The sequence below is a fragment of the Procambarus clarkii genome, chromosome 58 (genome assembly GCF_040958095.1).
Source record: "Procambarus clarkii isolate CNS0578487 chromosome 58, FALCON_Pclarkii_2.0, whole genome shotgun sequence".
Lineage (NCBI taxonomy): Eukaryota > Metazoa > Arthropoda > Malacostraca > Decapoda > Cambaridae > Procambarus > Procambarus clarkii.
Genome location: NC_091207.1, coordinates 22,541,623 through 22,555,525, shown reverse-complemented (window position 1 = coordinate 22,555,525; position 13,903 = coordinate 22,541,623). Strand labels below are relative to the sequence as shown.

The window sequence follows — 13,903 nt, the reverse complement described above, 5'->3', positions numbered from 1 at the left end:
CAAGACAATACATTCATAAACCTCCCCATAAAAGAGGAGAGGATTGGCAGTACATCATTTACATCGGTCAAGGTAAAGGCAGTACATCATTTACACCGGACAAGGTCTGCAGCAGTCAATAACACAGGGCTCAACCATGCAGTGAGGATGTAGTCTAACAGGCCACCACAGGAGAGGGTGGCTCAGTCAACATTGAGATTCCACACCGACAGATTATACACACTTGGGGGTGAAATGACACATGTACCTATCAGAATGTGTGATGGATGCAGCATGAATGGCAGGCAAGAAGTATGTCAACAAATTTCACTTCGAACCCTGATCTCATTTGCCCAGTGAATAAGTTGCATGAAACTACAAACAAAAAAGAATTACTTACATGACCTCAGCACACCCAGGCAAAGCACCTGGCACCAAAAAGCACAGGAATCATTACCTGGAAACGAAATGACTCAAAAGGAGTCAATTCACAATGCATGAACCCAAACGCCTCAGAGCCGGCATCTCTGGTAGAGAGGGAAATGCAAGCCAGCTACTAGTAAAGTAACCCTTGTATGCAGCTGGAGCAAAATAGTAGAGGGAGAAGACACAATATGGGTGGAACTAAACACAATTGTTAAATAGAAATGGAACAAAATGCAATAGCCCCTTATGAACTAAGCCCCTTATGAACGGGTGCCGGTCGGCCGAGCGGACAGCACACTAGACTTGTGATCCTGTGGTCCTGGGTTCGATCCCAGGCGCCGGCGAGAAACATTGAGCAGAGTTTCTTTCACCCTATGCCCCTGTTACCTAGCAGTAAAATAGGTACCTGGGTGTTAGTCAGCTGTCACGGGCTGCTTCCTGTGGGTGGAGGCCTGGTCGAGGACCGGGCCGCGGGGACACTAAAGCCCCGAAATCATCTCAAGATAACCTCAAGATAACTACAGTACTATTCCAGGGATAACTAATGTCACTTAGTTGAAAGAAGAGCAGCACTGAGGATATAACAGATATTTGAACCTTTGACTAGTATCATGCAAGTGAGTGAGGTAGAGGGTTGGTCAAGACCCCAAGTGACCTGGGCCCCCCATTTGGTGGCAGTCTAGTAATTACCTAAGTGTGTAATTACCTAAATGTAGTTACAGGATAAGAGCTACGCTCGTGGTGTCCCATCTTCCCAGCACTCTTTGTCGTATAACGCTTTCAAACTACTGACGGTTTTGACCTCCACCACCTTCTCACCTAACTTGTTCCAACCGTCTACCACTCTGTTTGCGAAAGTGAATTTTCTTATATTTCTTAGGCATCATAGATTTCTCATAATTTATAGGTTGTGTGGGGTCTTTGTTCTATTCCACATTCCATAACATGGCATTTATTCACAATTCCATTTGGCAAGTGGTGCTCCATACAGTTATTTTGTCCAAGTCTTCTTGAAGGGCATGACAATCATCTAAGTTTCATATCCTTCCTATTATCTTGGCATCATCAGCAAACATATTTATATACTGTAATTCTGTATTCCATCTGGTAGATCATTTATATAGAATATGAACATCGCCGGTGCAAGAATTGAACCCTGTAGTACTCTACTTGTAACATTTCTCCAGTCCGATACATTGCCTTGCCTCTGATCTGCCCACCACCCTGATTTTTCTATCAGTCAGAAAAATTTTCACCCATGTTAGAAACTTACCTGTCACCCCTCCAATATTTTCCAGTTTCCAGAACAACCTCTTATGGGGAACTCTGTCGAAAGCCTTTTTTAGGTCCAGATAGATGCAGTCAACCCAACCATCTCTTTCCTGTAAAATCTCTGTGGGTCGATCGTAGAAACTGAGTAAATTCGATACACAGGATCTTCCAGATCAAAAACCATACTGTCTGTGATATTATATCATTTCTCTCCAGGTGTTCTACCCATTTAGTTTATTATTTTTTCCAATATTTTGACTATTACACTTGTCAATGATACAGGTCTATAATTGAGGGGATCTTCCCTGCTGCCACTTTTGTAGATTGGAACTATGTTAGCCTTTTTCCACACATCTGCTACGACTCCTGTACACATGGATGTCTGAAAAATCAGCTGAAGTGGAATGCTGACCTCGGGTGCACATTCTCTCAGAACCCATGGTGAAACTCCATCTAGGCCAACTGCTTTGTTCTTACTTAGATCCAGGAGCAATTGTTTCACTTTGTCTCTAGCGAGAGGTAAACAGGATGACACTACACCAAAAACTACATAATACAAATCCCTTATGACAAACAATAATCATTTCATTAAATATGCTTCAAATTAAAGATCCTGATGTTGGAAGTTTGTATCCATATTATAAATGAAGCAAGAGCGTTTTTATTTTTACCAAGGCCAATGAAAATATTAAACAGGCTTAGATACAAATGTGATCATATCTGAAATCCAAGGATTCTCAGACAGTGAAGTCTTAACACACAGCAGTCAAAGATGAATTTGTGAAGTTATTGTACAGTAATTTTAGTTAGATTAAATTAATCTACAGTACTTAGATTAATTAGTTTTTCTTTGTCTATGTGCTCTATGCTGTTCTCTGGAATTCTTATTGTGTCTGGTTCTCTGAAAATCTCATCTTGTACAAACACACCTTGGAACTTTTCATTTAATGTTTCACACATTAGGCTGAACACAAGGTATCATCTGGGAGGGGAAATCCTGCAACAGTCAAATAGAGAGAAAGACCTGGGGGTTGATATCACACCGAACCTGTCCCCAGAGGCCCACATCAAAAGAATATCATCAGCGGCATATGCTAGACTGGCCAACATAAGAACTGCCTTTAGAAACTTGTGTAAGGAATCTTTCAGAACCCTGTATACCACTTATGTAAGACCAATCCTGGAGTATGCAGCTCCAGCCTGGAGTCCATACCTAGTTAAACACAAGACAAAGTTAGAGAAGATTCAGCGGTATGCCACCAGGCTCATCCCGGAACTGAGAGGATTGAGCTACGAGGAAAGGCTAAAGGAGCTGAACCTCACATCCCTGGAAAACAGAAGAGTAAGGGGAGACATGATAACCACCTACAAAATTCTCAGGGGAATTGACAGGGTGGACAAAGACAAACTCTTCAGCACGGGTGGGACACGAACAAGGGGACACAGGTGGAAACTTAGTACCCAGATGAGCCACAGAGACGTTAGAAAGAATTTTTTCAGTGTCAGAGTAGTTAATAAATGGAATGCACTAGGAAATGATGTGGTGGAGGCTGACTCCATACACAGTTTTAAATGTAGATATGATAGAGCCGAGTAGGCTCAGGAATCTGTACACCAGTTGATTGACAGTTGAGAGGCGGGACCAAAGAGCCAAAGCTCAACCCCCGCAAGCACAATTAGGCGAGTACAATTAGGTGAGTACATTTCCTTTTCATTTTTTGTGTATCTGTCCCCCATTTTCAACCTCTGAATATTATCCTTTACCTGCCGCTTGCTTTTAATGAATTTATAGAAAAGGCCCGGATCTGATTTACATCTGTCTGTCACACCATTCACAAAGTTCCTCTCTGCCTCTCTCCTTACTGATGTGTAGTTGTTTCTTGCATCTTTGTATCACTGGTATGTTTAGGGGTTTGGCCTCTTCCTATAATGATTCCATGCTTGTGTCTTTTGATCTCTGACCTCTTGCAATTTCTGTTGAACCAACCCTGTTTCCCAGGTCTGCATGTCTGTTTTAGTATGAATGATTGTGTGCCCTCATCGTATATTTCGCAAAATTTGGCATACATCTCACTTACTCCCTTGCCAAGCAACAAGTCTGTCCAATTATAACCATGAAAACAAAATTATAAAGTTCCCCATAGCGTCCTCTCTTGAAATCAAGTTTAACAACTGTTTCAATGTCCTCATTCTCTACTAGAATATATCGCATAGCATATTTAATGTCCATGAGGACGTGATCGCTCTTCCCCAAGGGAGGAGGGTACTGGATGTCAAATACCTCTTCTTTCCTGGCGAATACTAGATCCAGTACCGATGGAACATCCCCTTCCCTCATTCTTGTGGCCTGCTTGACGTGTTGATACATGAATGTCTCCAAGATGAGGTTTACAAATCTGCCTGTCCAAATGTCCTGTTCTTGCCTCGTAGGCCTCACAATCTATTGTCTTAAAGCTGAAGTCCCCCAGTACCAACAATCGGAATTTATCTTTGTCAACTCTTACCATAATCTCTATCTCATAACCATTATGAGGCCCTCTCATTTGTCATCCAGTTCTTCCTTTGTCCATGTGTTGCTTGCTGGTGGGCTGTAGGCATTGAAAATTATCAGCTTATCATCTTGATTACAAACCTGCTATGCCATTATGTCAATATCTCGAGGGTTTTCAATTATTAACTCTTACCTTCAGGTGTTCTTTCACCAGCATAGCCACACCTTCCCCTCTTCCTAGTTTTCCTGTCACGTCTCCAAACTGAGTAGCCCCTTGGCTACTCAGTTTGTTCACTTGGCTCGTGTATCATAAGTGTTGTTCACCTGTGGCAACAATCTTAAGACTTGCTTGCCTCAAAATTTCTTTCTTCAGGCAGTAGCTCCTTCCATTTCATCTATCTTTCTGGGGGAGTTTTTCTTAAGTTTTGGGTTGATAAGGTTGGGGGGAGGCCAGATTCTGGTCCTGGCTCCCAGTAGATTAACATAGGTTTCAAAGGTCTGGTGCAGAGGCAGTTCAATAGAGTTACAGAGGCAAACTCCCACAAAAAATTATTCACCAATAGGAAAATACTACAAAAGAGTACAGACACCTTGCTACCCCTGATACATATCCTACACAATGACAGCCCCTTTCAATGCTGGAGAAATTGCTGACCTAGAGAGCATGCAGAGATCCTTTACTGCTAGAATCCACTCAATAAAACATCTAAACTACTGGGACCGACTAAAGAGCCTAAATCTGTATTCCCTTGAACGCAAGCGGGAGAGATACCTAATAATTTATACGTGGAAAATATTAGAGGGGCTGGTTCCAAACCTGCATGCAGAAATAACATTACATGAGACCAGGAGGCATGGCAGGATGTGCAGAATACCCCCGTTGAAAAGAAGAGGTGCAATAGGTACTCTGAGAGAGAACTCTATCAACATCAGAGGCCCGAGACTGTTTAACACGCTGTTACGGACCCGAGTCCAGCGTCGGAGCATGGAGCAGTGACGATAACGCCATCTGTGAGTCCGCTCCCGAAACCCACTCCAAATAGACGATGCCATCTAGTGAGGACGGGGGATGCCGGCAATTAGTGCTGGATTCCTGTCCTAGTCAGCTCGTGACGTAGCCGCTGCTGACCTCTGGTGAGGTGGCGCCTAGACAGCAACGCCATCTATGGAGTGAAGAAGTGGACGTTTCTGTCTAAGCTTGTAAGTGAGGTTCCCTAGAGCGTCCCAGTATTAATGACGTATCTGATTGCAGAGTCGACCTGGGACTGCTGTGTTGGACGATGGACCAGTCTACCCAAGGCAGCCAAGGCCTCTTCACCAGTCTGCTTTGAAGAAGCTGTGAGTCACCCCCGGACGAACTCTGTTGAGAGTAATAGCCTGCCTGAAGCGTGGCAGTGTCGGGAATCGCCTTATCCGGGGTTGGCTGGTGGAAGAGACCACCCACTGGGGTGCTGTATGAGGAGAGTGACCAGCGAGTCACACGAGGTTCCTGGCTAGGGCTCGCAACCCTAAGTATCGGTCGTGGAGTGGCCTATACAGCGGAGCTGATCGGTACCTGCCAGCTACGGGCTGGATTGTGGTTGAAGGCCTCCACGACGAAGCACCCAGTGGGACTGTGATTTGGCTGGCCTGTGGCCAGGGTAGATTCGTCATAGTCATAGTGGATTCATCGTGGGCCACGGATGAAGGAACCAGGGCTACCCAGAGTGAGCCTCGTTGAGCATCCAGTGTCTTCGGAGGAAGACGCAACTGTACACAAGTGTAGTAATAATCCCCGCGTGCAACTGTTATTTATTTATATATGGTGGTAGTAAATATATCAGAAAAACTGGAACATTTGTATCCTTCCCCCTTTAATTCAACTTGCGTTACGGAACACATCCCTTGAAAGCCTCTACTAACTTGGGGCCGGATTCCCAAACTCTACCACCATCAGAGAAGAACCCGGTTGCGTCCCAGTAGGGCCGTAACACACGCTTCCACTACACATAAGGGGCATAACTGGCCAACCCCTCTCAGTATTCAAGAGAGAACTGGATAAGCACCTCCAAAAGATACCTGATCAACCAGACTGCGATTCATATGTCAGGCTGCGAGCAACCGCATCAAACAGCCTGGTTGACCAGTCCAGCAACAAGGAGGCCTGGTCAACGACCAAACCGCAGGGACGCTAAGCCCCGGAAACACTTCAAGGTAACTTCAAGGTAAGGTAATGTCAGATTTTGACATGTGTAGTTCCCAAGAAATGAGTCACCAGATACCAGGATACCTCACATCTGTCTATGACACCCCCTTGATGCTATTCTCCGGACACTCACAGATTCGAACTTCTAGGAACTAGGTACAATGTTATTCTAGGAGTGTCGCCTAATAGTATAGAAATGAGAGTGATAATATAGATCATAACACACATTATAATGGCAAAATTCCCTTACAAATTGGTAATATGTCTCACCATCTGGAAACTGACACCAGGGCATTCAGTCACTTAGATATACAATGAAACTACAAATAGCATAATTTTTGGTTAATGGGCATTACATGTACAGCATTCATTCCGGTACACTGTGAGCATGAAGCTATCTTAAAAATGTCTAACGACCTAGATAGTAACCAAAATATTTAGGTGGAAAACATTTTGGCCCTGTCCAAAAATATTGGTCATCTCACCAGTAGTGGTCAGCCAGGTAAATATATTTTCACCTGAACTTACTCGAGGGCCGCTATCTCTAATGGCCTCACTAGAAGGAAGCCGGTGCCTTGTCATAGGTCACCCAATATTCCTGTTCCTAGATTTTGAATTGAAGTAATGTCTTGATATATACATCTTTGGTGGGTAGGCAACTCTATGGTTTTAAAACTCTGGATGAAAAAGCATCTCCTGTTTTCTGCCCTACATTGCGACTTTTTTGTTTTATATTTAATTAAAAATGTATAATATTCATCCACGTCATAAGATCTGGTTCCTTGGTGTTGGGGTCATTGCCTGCATCTGATCACACTATAACATGCAGAGGAATTTTAATATACCGTACCTTTAAAAATACAGTATTCTACAGACAGCTCAGGAATATAGCCTAATATTTCTGGTAAATCAAAACTATTGAATAATAATGACAGCAAGATGCCTGTTTTCTGTGTTTAAGGTTGCCCACTAAATATTGTAAATCAGGTCCTGCCTTAATTTTTCATATGATAGGTTTGCCAGTTGTCTCTCCACTGAAACCACTTGCACCTTTGTGTAATCATTTTGTATACACAAGTAAATCTTCCTTTGGCTGTACACACACTCATTAACACTATATTACTTTACAACTCTCCAGTTCTCAATCTCAGTCTTCAGCAAAAGTATGTTCATACAATATCTGGTGAAAAGTCATCTCTATCACATATCATGCACTGTCTAACTGGTACAGTACACCACTAGTGCTCAGAATAAATCAATCCTTAACAGAATGAAAAACTATAAATCTAAGCCTACTAGCTGCAAGTTACTTGTTTTTACTCAAAATAAACTCAAACACTACAAGTATGTAAATTCCAATTATAAGCAGCAGAGTAGCTATAAAACATTCAATACCAGCTACTTCCTGTAGGGTGGAATGCAAACCAGACAATGGCAAAAACTTTGAGGTACATGCCCATAGGCCTCATTGAAACCTTACATTTGTAATAAATTAGTCAGCCCCTGTATCAATAACTTTTATCATTAAAAACCATTTACTAGGTTGCCCAAAATGTTTTGCATGCACCATGCAAGAAAGTACTGTAAATTTTCCTTTTACTAACAAAAGAAACATGTGCAACCTTAATCTAATGTGTTATGTTGGTGCTTAAATATTCCAATGGTCAATGCACTATACGACATTAGGCCTCGAGTGACAGCTCTTCAGACACGATATTGTGACTCATTACTAAGCCTAGGTTAATTAGATTAGGCACCTGATAAGGTGAAACCAACAGCCAAGCAACACTCAAACTACAGTACACTAATCAAACGTGTTTACACTGCACCACAGCATCCAAAAGTAGTATATATATAACAACTAAAACGTAGCTTAACTTCAGCTATTCATGTGACCAGGCTTCAAGTCCCAGTACTAGTAAAATGTCAGAAAAAAGCACTTAGCTTGGGGCCAAAAAGACTCATGACCCCAAACCATAAACCGCGTCTCCTTCCCTGCCGCCACAGTCTTACCCCGGCACCATAACGTGCTACTCTCGTCTATAAAAGCTCACACACACTTGTCAAGCACAATAAGGAAGTACCTGAGGCAGTGTATTCCTCTCCCCAGCGAATGCTTGCTTACACGAGAACTACATTCAACTTCAGCTGGGCTCAAATTTGTAAACAGATGGCAACCAATCAGCGTCGTCAGGGAGGTGCCGTTCGGTCGCACTAAAATCCGGATTCATGTTTAAATATATAAATATTCGTTAAAGATATTTTAAACTGTGAGGCCATTTTTGTAAACCTCATTTTTTGTGTGTGTGTGTGTTGGGTAATTGCGTGTGCGATTGTTTCTAAATGAGCGCATACATTTGTGTGTTTAAACAGCCATAATAGACGAAGCTAAACTCACACATACACCGTATTTTGTCACTAACCGCGCTCATTGCCAGTTTTTAATAATGCGCAATACTGTGATACAATTATGTGTATAATTAATTTATATAGGCATATTTTTTTTTGCAGGGATATTCCTGCGCGGGCCCCAAGCCTCTGGCTGGCCTTCTAAGTGTTGCTTGTTTCTGTTTTACTTGGGCGGAGTATGAGTATTTATTACTCGTATGGTCGCTTCAGTAAGATTTTGCCATATGTGTTTAACAACTTCTTCTGCTCTGTTGAATCTAAGTTGAAATCTTAATGGATTTGTAACTGTGCACTGTGTTAGATAATGTTCCAGTGGTCTATCGGCAGGTTAATATAGTAAGCACAGCATATAATTGTTACACTCTTAGGCCAAAATTCTTGTAGCTCCTATGTATACTGTCTATCATACCATTATCACACATCCAAACAATTTTATGTGGTATACTACTTATTTCCTTATTTCTATAGTTATCAATAAGTTGACACTAATACATAATGTTCTAAGGTGTGGGCGTGCGGCATGCGCATATTACATAATTTACACTCCTATATCTTTTTCACTGACATCAACACCGTATTGCCAGATATATTTGTATCCTAATCTTAATTTCATATAAATTGAATCCTTCCACGTAGACTTTCCTCTACCATAGGTGAGATGAAGAACGAGTTTGTATTTATTACTGAATAATTCTTAAGTGTGTTACTACTGTCCACCATTGCCATTCTCTTTATCATTTCTTCACCGTCTTGAATCATCTTCATTCTTGTTTTTATTTGTTTCAAGGTTATCTGACATACAACATCAACAAGAGTTTTTTCCGTGGCTCTCTTCGCTATGTCATCAACTACCTCATTCAACAGTATTCCCACATGTGAAGGAATCCACATGAATCTTACTTTATACCCAGTTTGTTCTAATTTCTTAACATTCTCTCCACACTCTATCACAATATTTCTGATCACGGAGGAAAAAGACACCAACAGCATGGGGGGCCTATTTATTTATTAGTAGAACAAGTAAATATTTTCTGCAGACCATGTTAATGAAGCGGCTATAACTTGTATATTTTACAACTGCGTAACATGTACATGTATAACTTTGAGTACATTACAACTACTTAATAACATTAATACATATATGCTTATAGCCGTGAACTAAATAAATCAAGATCTGCAGAACACCGAATACTTATTATCTATAAGTAAAAGTAAGGCAAGTGTCTAACATATTTTTTCTGGAGAACCAGGGCATTTAGAGTAGCATATATTGGCCTAACACGTGACAGATAATAATGACCCATTCCAATACATAATGTAAATTCGTAAATTAACCAGTAAATGCAGAATACACATAGAGGGCAATATGCACCCCCACTCCGCAAGGCCAGCAGGCCGGACCCCCCCCCCCCCCCCGAAGGGAGAGTGCCCGCTGGCCGCGGCAGGGCTTCAGCATGGAAGAGTGATGACATCTTGCCTGACCAGTAATAGCGAGAATCCGTCTTGGATACAAATATCCATGGAGATTTGGAATGGAAACAACAGTTGATCAGCGAAGTTGCAGAATCTGTGGTGAGTGTGATGGACACCGCCTTGGCCACTATCTACGTGAATGTGAACACCTGAGAGACATTAGGAATATGTGTAGAATAATAAACCCCACTTTGTTTGAGTTAGGAAAACACTATTTGTCAAATATTGATACTGTTCTTAAAAGATTTCCCCATTTTGCACCCGCAAGATAACGTAAGCTTTTAAGGGTTGATAGATGTTAATCTTCTTGTTTGAGGAGCTGTTCACTTGAGACAGTTAAGCAAGTCCCAGCTGTGTCTGGGTACAAGTGACAGGATGAACAACCCAGCGGGTTTTCTTCTTATTTGGGAGTGTTGTGCATTCTGATATGGCGGTGTGTCCACTCACAGGATGAGTGGCGCTGCCCAATACTGTCACTATGGCGGTGTGTCCACTCACAGGATGAGTGGCGCTGCCCAATACTGTCACTATGGCGGTGTGTCCACTCGCAAGATGAGTGGCGCTGCCCAATAAACTCGCCCCTCGGGGCAAAATTAAAAAAAAAAATTAAAATCTTGCCTGACGTATGAGTGAAAAGCGTCACTCCACCGTCCAACCGCCATGATCGCCTCCGGTGCGTGCCCATCAAGTGACAATTGCGTGGCCCTGCCAATTCGGAATGAGTGGGGGGGGGGGCGTAGTCATTGGGCGGAAGTCCTAATGCTGCTAGGGCGACGCGGAGCGTCTGGGAGAAATCTTGCCTTTGCAAAGGGGCGCCGGAGACATTCTGAAATATGGGCCCCGGGGCCGTACCCCTAAGGACGAGGTATTTGGAAAGGGTACGGACCGGGCAGTGCTTGCTAGAGGGGTTCGCCCTCAAAGTCAACGTAGGCGTGCGACCCGCACTATGCTTATAAGAACCTAGGAGTATTTCTAGACCTGTCCTTGTAAATGTTAACTGTTCCAGCCGGAGCGTGTGTCGATCTTTCGCCGCGTAGACCACCTCAACCGGGCGCAGGCATGCGTGGAAAGCCAGGGAAAAAAGTGTCCTGAAGCAGGTCTTCTCGTGTTCCGTATTACATACTCGTCCCAATGCCCGCTGGAGGCGATGTAGAAGGTGCCTCGTCACGGGAAGACGCCGTACCGGGGGGCCGTCGAGCGGAATTGCGCGCCCCTTTGAGCAGTTGGGTGACCAGGAACTCACGTGTGGGGTCCTTCCGACCGTGTAGCTTGAAGACGAAGGCAATGGCCGCTAGGTAAGTACTCAGCGAGCAGAACGCCAAACCTCGTGAGAGTAACGACTGTAGGAAGTTAGCCAGTATCGAGGGGGGTGCATGAAAAGGGCGTTCCCCCCCGTCGCCACCCCCCCCCCCCCGCGACGTACTCCACATACTCCTCCCACTTAGCCTGGTAGGCACAACGGGTCGCAGGTTGCAGAGAATTGAGCAGGGTCCTCAAAGTTGCAGGGCAGGTGTTGTGGAACGTCGGACGGCTTCTCGGCGAGGCCCGCGTCCCTGAGGAACGTGGGTGGCAGCACCTGTAGGCGTGAAAGGGCATCACAGACAGTATTCAACTTGCCTGGGAGGTGGGAGGGGAGAAGTGTGATATTATGCGTCAGCAGGAGTACGGCCAGAGGCCTTACAAGTTGCATAAGAATTAACTTTAGAGCCTACTGGGCTCTATCATATCTACACTTGAAGTTTTGTATGGAGTCAGCCTCCATAAAAAATAACTTTTTAACTTGCGAAGAGGTGCGTGTCGGGAGCAGGAGAGAACACATGACCGATTGATTGATTGATAAAGATTAAGCCACCCAAAAGGTGGCACGGGCATGAATAGCCCGTAAGTGGTGGCCCTTTTGAGCTATTACCAGTATCAAGAGCTGATACTGGAGATTGATTGATGAAGATTAAGCCACCCAAGAGGTGGCACGGGCATGAATAGCCCGTAAGTGGTGGCCCTTTTGAGCCATTACCAGTATCAAGAGCTGATACTGGAGATATGTGGAGGCGCGATTGCACCCTGCGTGACGGGAGATGTCTCCCGGACCAAATGGTGACCAGATGGTCTGATACTGGAGATCTGTGGAGGCGCGACTGCACCCTGCGTGACGGGAGATGTCTCCCGTGTGGACACATGACCTCTCCTCTCCCCTTTATATAGGCCCTCATTGCGCTGCGCACACTGCGCCTGCGGATCGCGCTGTGCAAATGTCTTTCCCCTCCATCAAAAAATCCTCCGCTTTCCTGTGTAATGCAGTGATCATTTCTGGTATACTGGGCGTCTGCTATTTAAAGACTCAACGCTCCTCTATTGTCAATAAAGAAGCAGGCATTTTTACCACATTTGACTACTTCCTGTAATCCTGTTAATACACCTTGGAGTTCAGCCTGCGTTGAAGAGACATTGTCAGTTAAGCGGCGTCCAATAACAGTATCTACAGTGCCGATGTCAGTGTACTCCCTGATCAAGACTCCACATCCTGCCTTCCCATCCCTAGCTACTGACCCATCACAATATACATGTAAAGTGTTTTCTGTAGGCAATTTTCTAATTATACAATCATATGTTGCCCTCAGCTCTCCTATTTCATACATACTTTTTTCTTTTGCAAGATAGTAATTACTACATCTACATTACAATTACAGTATGAGTATTTATGACTGTATGGTCGCTTCAGTAGGATTTTGTCCCATGTGTTTAATTTACTTAGAATCAAGGGACAATTTTAATCACAATGGGAGGTAGGAGAACACGGGGTATAACTTCTAAGACAATTATTAACATGTAAATAAGAATTAATGACTCAAAGGTAATTAAAGGGGAAATTAGCTAAACACCAAAATAATTAATAAAGACTTTATTCAACACGAAATTATATCCTAACTGCTAATGAATCCCACTGAGGCAATATGGTATATATACACTGACAATACATGAGAACTCCACCATTTGGTCACCACTTGGTCCGGGAGACATCTCCCGTCACGCAGGGTGCAGTTGCGCCTCCACAGATCTCCAGTATCATCTTTTGATACTGGTATTGGCTCGAAAGGGCCACCACTTACGGGCTATTCATGCCCGTGCCACCTCTTGGGTGGCTTAATCTTCATCAATCAATCAATGAGAACTCCACGGGAGACATCTCCCGTCACGCAGGGTGCAGTAGCACCTCCACAGATCTCCAGTATCAGCTCTTGATACTGGTAATGGCTCAAAAGGGCCACCACTTACGGGCTATTCATGCCCGTGCCACCTCTTGGGTGGCTTAATCTTCATCAATCAATCAATCATGAGAACTCACCATTTGGTCACCACTTGGTCCGGGAGACATCTCCCGTCACGCAGGGTGCAGTTGCGCCTCCACAGATCTCCAGTATCATCTTTTGATACTGGTAATGGCTCCAAAGGGCCACCACTTACCGGCTATTCATGCCCGTGCCACCTTTTGGGTGGCTTAATCTTCATCAATTAATCATGAGAACTCAAGGAGCACATTACCTTGTCCCTGCACTTACTGGCCACAGATGTTGACGTCTTCCCGAGGTCCCCTTGACCTGGGGAGTACCCAGGTCCCCTTCACCTGGGGAGTACAGTTATCATAGTAATGCGAAGGAGAGACTGGAGGA

The 13,903-nt window shown here is 43.9% G+C and overlaps 1 protein-coding gene across 5 annotated transcripts in view; it reads right to left on the bottom strand.

Moving 5' to 3' along the window:
• Window positions 1-8,560, bottom strand: part of LOC123767886 (kinetochore protein Spc25) — a 31,639-nt gene extending 23,079 nt beyond the window's left edge. For 2 of the 5 annotated variants that reach the window (XM_045757930.2, XM_045757928.2), the window contains exon 1: window positions 8,438-8,560. The gene's annotated coding sequence lies outside the window, so the exon portion shown is untranslated. The remainder of the gene's footprint in view (window positions 1-8,437) is intronic. The other 3 variants (XM_045757933.2, XM_045757931.2, XM_045757929.2) reach the window with 3 other exon arrangements.
• Between the last annotated feature and the right edge of the window lie 5,343 nt (window positions 8,561-13,903).